Source organism: Grammomys surdaster, unplaced genomic scaffold, assembly GCF_004785775.1.
Source record: "Grammomys surdaster isolate TR1022 unplaced genomic scaffold, NIH_TR_1.0 126028, whole genome shotgun sequence".
Lineage (NCBI taxonomy): Eukaryota > Metazoa > Chordata > Mammalia > Rodentia > Muridae > Grammomys > Grammomys surdaster.
The window spans coordinates 443,305-450,340 of record NW_021620841.1 but is presented as its reverse complement, the minus strand read 5'-3'; positions in this window follow the sequence as shown (position 1 = coordinate 450,340).

The following is a 7,036-nucleotide window of genomic DNA, read 5'->3' as shown; positions in this document are numbered from 1 at the left end:
TTTCTCCACAGGACAGGAGCAGACCGACTCTGTGTCTGCTCCAGTCCCAGGGACCAGGCAGGGGCCGAAGGGAAGTGGAATTCCGGAGGGGCGGGCGGCTTATAAGGTTTTTAATGAGGCAATGTAAAGATCTACATCCATTCAATGAACATCAGAATTATTGAGACTGTATTCTATATTATTTTTCTTGGCAACATGTTTTTAATTCATATAATTGGGGTAGAACAAATGGAAATGGAAAAAAGAAGCCATTACAGCAAAGATCTGGTTACTATTCTCTCAAAAACAATGGGAAATGGGTAGTAAGTGAAAAAAGCGGAATTAGTTATGGGAAAATAAGAGATTGGTGTTCTGGGTTCACTCTGTGTTTCCATATAATAGATATCCAAGGTAAGAAAAGAAAAAGATAGGAGTAGAAGGATTATCTTGACACACTAGTCTGTGTTCTTCCTTCTTGGGGCTTTATTTTATAACTTTTTATAATTTATTTTTAATAATTATCTTTGACTTTCATATATTACATAAAAAATAGTCACTTTTAAAACACAGTCACAGGTACATATACTTTTCTGTTTACTCTGTATCTTAGTAATATTTGAAGTATTTAACATTTGATAAATACATTACACAAGTTCTAATATTAATCCCTGACCTGAAACGATATAATTACAGAAGAGTTTTAAAACTGTATACTAGGAAGTATTCAATTAGCTGAAGGGGGTTGCAACTCCATAACAAGAACAACTGTCACCTAACTGGGACTCCTCAGAGCTCCAAGAGAAACTAAGCCGAAACTCAAAGAGCATACATGGGGGCGTTCCTGATCCTGGGGACATGGGTAATAAAGGACTGCCTTGTCCTCTGTGTGAGAGGATATGCTTAATCCTGTAGAAACTTGATGCCCCAGGAAAGAAGGATACTGGTGGGGATGAGGTGGGGGTGGGTGGACAGGTAGTGGAGCAACCTCTTGGGGGGGGGAGGCATGGAGTGAAGAATTCAGGGAGGGGGGACCAGGAAGGAAGGCAACTTTTGGAATGTAAGTAAATAAAATAATTTAATAATTGTAAAATGTATGCTAAATCCACTTAGAGAAAAATACAACAGCCTTTCATCTCTTTCCTTTTTGGGTACATCTAAAATTGGATTTTCAAATCATCTTGTGGTTACATTCCTGTTGCTTGCCTTACCTAGATTCTTATTTCCTTGCTCATTCCCAAGGAAATAATTACACTACCCCCACATCAATTTTATAACTTAATGGTGAAGTATTAAATTACCTGAGAATAAATATGTCTTTGGAAAGTTCAACCCTTCTTCAATGTGGGTACCGCCATGTGCTTAAAATTGCTTTCACTTTAAATGCAAAAAGCTTGTCGTGCACAGCAAACAAAGGACAAAGAACTGTGTTGTTGGGCTCTGTTGTCCATTGGCCTCTGAGGATGGACTTTGAGGGATAAACTTATAGAAATTCTTTCTAGCTGAAGTTATATGCGTTCCCTCCCGCTGTTTTTATCCCCTCGACTTGCTGATACATTTGAATCACAGTTTGCTCTATTCACATAAGTTCAGTTGGGTGATGAAGTCTACATCATGTCTCTTTTAAATGTGTAATGTTGGATATTTCTTCCAGGATATACTACCTACATCAAAATCTATAACATATCAGAGTATTATAAAGGCATAAAATTACTCAATATAATATGAATGTAGCTTCTTGAACCACATTCAGTTGTGACAAGTTGTTCAAATTTACATCTTCCTCCTCACGTCAGTGACTTGCATCTGCAAAAGTGTCTCCAAAGAACAGAAATATATCAAATAAACACATGTGAGAAACTGTGAGTTTGGCTACAATGAAGAATTATCATAAGAAATATGGGCAAGATGCCCTGCATCCCTCAGAGACACCTGAATTCTGTTTCCTTTGTAGTGGGCTAAGTTTCCAAGTCTAGCCAATTCCTTTATTGTTTATAAAAAATTAATTACATTAGAAATGAAAGTATTCTAGTAATGTTGATATTTTTTTCGTAGCCATATATTGACATGGCTAGAACCGAAATACTCAGTGTTCTTTAAGTCTTTTGTTGCTAAAAATATCTCCATAATTCCACAGACCAAAAAAAAAAATCACAATGCTTTGTGTTTTCTGATTTTACATATCAGTTATGGGTCAGCTGAGATCTGGCTCTACATAGTTTCATCCTGGATTGCAATCTAAAGACAAATTCACCATCTTTGGCATGACATTCTCATTGCCAAGAATTAATTGTATAGTACCATGCAACCTGTTTAAAAACATGTCTTGTCTTAGAAGGGAACGTATATTTCCTTATATACCGAAGGCCACAGCACTAAGTATTGCTCCAGAATTGGAAAAAAAATCTTACTGTGTAATAAGTGTAATAATAAGAAAGAATTACATTCTTCTTACAAAAAGGACAGCAAAAAAATTACAAAAATAACCTACATGAACTCAATCAGATACTGATTACTATGTTTTTTACAAAAAAATAATTTGAATCTTCCAGTAGAGGCTTAATGTGATACATAGTTACATTAAAAGTCACAGATTATATTAGGCACCTGTAAAGTATTAGGTAATTAGGATAATGTATTCTTCAAACTAATAAAATTCAGTACAATCATTAACCTCATGTTGTAATGACAGGAGAAAGAGAAGGAAAAATGACCAAAATGAACAAAAATTATGTGATGATATTTTTTATGAAAATAACTCAATAGATGTAGGGGCCACAAATTACATATGCTGGCTAAGGCTGTTTCCACTGAGAAGGTAATGAAAATCTCAGAAGAGTTCTGGAAGTGTGAGGATCTCCTTAGAAGTATGTGGTTACACGGTAGAAGGCGTAAAACATCCTGAATGAATCTGGTTAACAACAAAGAAATACTGTGGTGTCTTAGCAGCAAAATTTCTTCTCTATAAGAGTTGAGGCTGTAGCTGAGCATGGAGTAACTAGACACAAGCACATAACTATACTTAATACAAGTCTTACATGGCATGGGAGCCAAATAAAGAATTGATAGCCTAAAGAAGAATGAGTCACTGGCAGAATTAATTAATAAATTAATTAATACAAAGAAAAAGATTTTGAGAAAATGCAGCTCAATAATGTGGGCCACTTACATAAAAGTTGTTACTTGAACAATGGGTGAGGGGAGACTAGAGTAAACGGTGATAAACTTTGCCATTATAACAGCTGGAGGAACTTATTTGAGCAATGTTCACCATAAAGAATTATATATGTCTCAGGTGATATCAATGCTTAACCTAAGTTAAATATTACAAGTATACATGTATCCCTAAGTATATGTTTTTATGTTTTTAAGAAATGCAATATCTGACAAACCATTGCCAACGTTATCCTAACTGAAGTAAATAAATAAATAAATTCCATTAAAATCAAAATAAGACAGGACCCCTCTCCCTCCCCCCACCTCTCTCTCTGTTAAATATAGTGTCCAAAGTGTTGCACAGTAAACTGATAGAAGTAAAAGTAATGGATAAAAAAGAAAATGGAGCCAAAATATCAGGATTACAGATATGATCCTACACTCTGTACCAGAAATTCTCTAGAACTGATCCACACTTTCAGTAATGTGGCAGGTAACAAAATTGGCATAGGAAACCCAAATGTTTTTCTATAGATCAATAAAAGCACACTGATAAAGAAATCAAGGAAGCAACACTATTCACATAACCTAACAAGTAGAGATGAAATACCTTGAAGTAAATTTGTCCAAGGAAGTGAAGCACCTAAACACTGAAAACTTTAAACTTCTAAAAGAAAGAAACCATAGAAAACAGTAGAAGATGGAAAGACTTTCTGTGACCATGGACACATAGGACTAATTATGAAAGTGGAGATGATTCAAAGTACAGTGTCCAGATTTAATCTAATGTTAATCATAATCTCCATGTCTCCTTTCACAGATCAGAAATATCTGAAAATCCATATAGAAACATAAAATTTATCAAATAGTCAACTAATCATAACCAAGACCAATAATACCAGAGACAGTGCTATAGTGGATCTTAGGTAACCCTACAGAGCTCTACTAATAAAAGCAGCATGATATTGTCCCTGCAAAACACATATATATCAAAAGAAGAAAATAGAATACTCAATTTTAAATTCACACAATTACAACCACCTGGGTTTTTTTTCAAAGACATAAAAAAGATAGACAAAACCGACATGTTGAAAAATACTGTTGAAACAAGTGAATAGCAACTTGTAAAAGAATCATTTTCTTCTTGTGTAAAATTCAACTCCAAATATATAAAAGGCTCCAACATAAACCAGAAACTCTGAAACTGCTCAAAGAGAATATAGGCAAGGTATGTGCCTATGTAAGGACTTTCTAAAGCAGACCTTAGTCACTTAGAAATAAGACAATAAACTAACAAATGGAACATCATAAAATTTAAAATCACAAGTACAGCAAATAACCAATCAGTTAATAGACATACTTTAGGATATACAAAAGTCTTTGGCAGCTATTTATCCAGCAGAATATTAATAGCTAAACTAAAATTAAAAATTCAAGAAGATAATCCAGTTACAATGGACAATAAAAGAATAAAACTAACTATTCAGTAGCATAATCTATCAGAAAAAATATAAATTATAACTTCTGTGAGATTCCATATCACTAACGTCAAAATAGTCACCATCAAGATGCTAGATGACAACAAATGCTGCTGGTAAGAACGTGGAGAAAATTGAGATAACATTTATAGTTGGTAACAGTATACTCAGTATCCAATCTAGAAAGCAGTGTGGGGATTGCTTAAAAGTTCAGAAACAAAACTACCATACAACACAGCAATACTATTCTTGAATATATACCCATATTATTGTCTATCCATATATATATACACTTGCCCATTCATGTTTATCAACACTGTATGATGAATAGGAAGTGGAATCATTGTGGATGTCAACGAATAGGTAAAATGATATAGAAAATGTCATGCATATACACTTATCGTATGTAAATGGATTTGAGTCAAATGGAAAGAAATCAAATTTATGAAAATTTGAGAAATGATTTTTTTCTGGTTATAAGACTCAGATATTGTAATCATTATTCTCTAATATCTGAAGTCACCTTTACTAGCCTTGCAAAAGGCTGTGGCTAGCACTAGTCAGTCATGGACTAGAGAGGAACTCACTGGGCTCTAGCCCTCCCTTACAAACTGTTGGCTACTACTAGATTATAGACGAAAAACAATCATTATTTTCAGCTGAGAGGACACAAATTCATCAGCCAGGGTGCAATGGACAATTCCAATCTCATACTCAAATAAAAACGGTCCTGGTTAATGTCATAAAGCAAACATCAATGTGAGAAAGGGGCTTTTACAGAAGAAAAAGATAATGGGAAGTGGGGATGAGAGAGACCAGAACATCTTACATATGTAGGAAATTGACAAAGAGCACATTTAATAAAAATATAATAAAAAAATTAGCAATATCAAACAAAAAAATCTATGTCTATAGGTCAAGAATCCTACACTTCATAGTTGAATAATGGCACTTGTTCTGGTCTTTCCAAGGCTGTAATCAAATAACATGTGTAGTATATTCCTCTTTAGGTTTGAAAGCTACAGGGTGTGTGTGATGATGATTGTTAGCTGTCAACTTTACATGATCTAGAGGAATGGTTCTTGTCCTGTGGTTTACAACTCCTGTCCCTTTCACAAGAGTGGCCTAAGACCATTGGAAAACACAGATATTTATATTATGATTCACAATAGTAGCGAAAATATAGTTACAAAATAGCAAAAATCATCTTATGGTTGTAGTTCACCACAACATGAGGAACAATATTAAAGGATTGCAGCATTAAAAAAGGTTGCGAACCACTGATCCAGAAACATATAAAATGAGACTCTCATGAGTAAGTGTCTAGATGGATTTGACTATGTACACACCAGTAGGTCTATGTGTAAATTGGTATGGTTAGATTTTCATAGATACAACTATTATCTAGGCACAGCATTCTGGACTGTATAAAAAGGATCTACAAATTCATGGTTAGTACTAAAAGTTTGTGATGCTTAATCTTGTCATCTTCATTGGACTAAGAGTCCCACCTATGGTCATGTGTGGAGAGCAGTTCTGGGAAGAGAAAAACAAATGAAGAAGATAGATTGTTCTTCTGATAGAGGCCCCGTTATGACAAAACTCTAGTAAAGCATGCTGCTTTTTTGTCTACCTTCCCTTCTTGCTAACAAGAGAACTATCTTTGCTTATTAGGCCTTTTTATTGTTATTGTATTTGACCCTTTTCAAGTTTCTATATGAACTGAAGTGCAATAATTTCCAGGCATTGACTTCTGAGTTTCTAGATTTTGGGAAATGATCAGTGGGTCATAACTTACTCTTCAAATTCTGAAACCTGAGTTTGAATCCACAGCATCCTCATAAAGAGCCAGGCATGGTCATGTGGGATTGTGACCTCAGCCAACCTAGACCAAACAGTGTTTCTCTGATTCTGAGAAACGATTAATGAAGTGTTAATGAATACTGCTAACAATGTACACGTCTCCTATTTAAATATATCAAAACATTTCCATTTGTATTGTAATCTAGCTCAATATTATATAAATCACATATTTTATAATATAAGAGATCTTATATTCTAAGCAGGCTGATCTTATAAAGAAATATTCTCTCTCAGTACAGAAACTGTACCAAATATAATGTTACAGAAAGTAGTCCTTCCAATTTCTATCTGCATGTATGCTAAAGTCACTATGAAGATAATACATGTAATCTATAGTAGTCTGAATGAGAATGAAGAGAATAGTCTCAGACATTTGAATGCTTAGTCATCAAGGAATGAATCAGGTTGAAAGGATTAGGAGTTCTGGCTAAACTGGCATGCATATTGCCTTATTGGAAGAAATATGGCACTGTGGGTAGGCATTGGGGTTTCAGAAGCCTACATCAGGCCCAGTCTTGTCTCATCTCATCCTCCCTCCCTCCCTCCCTCCCTCCCTCCCTCCC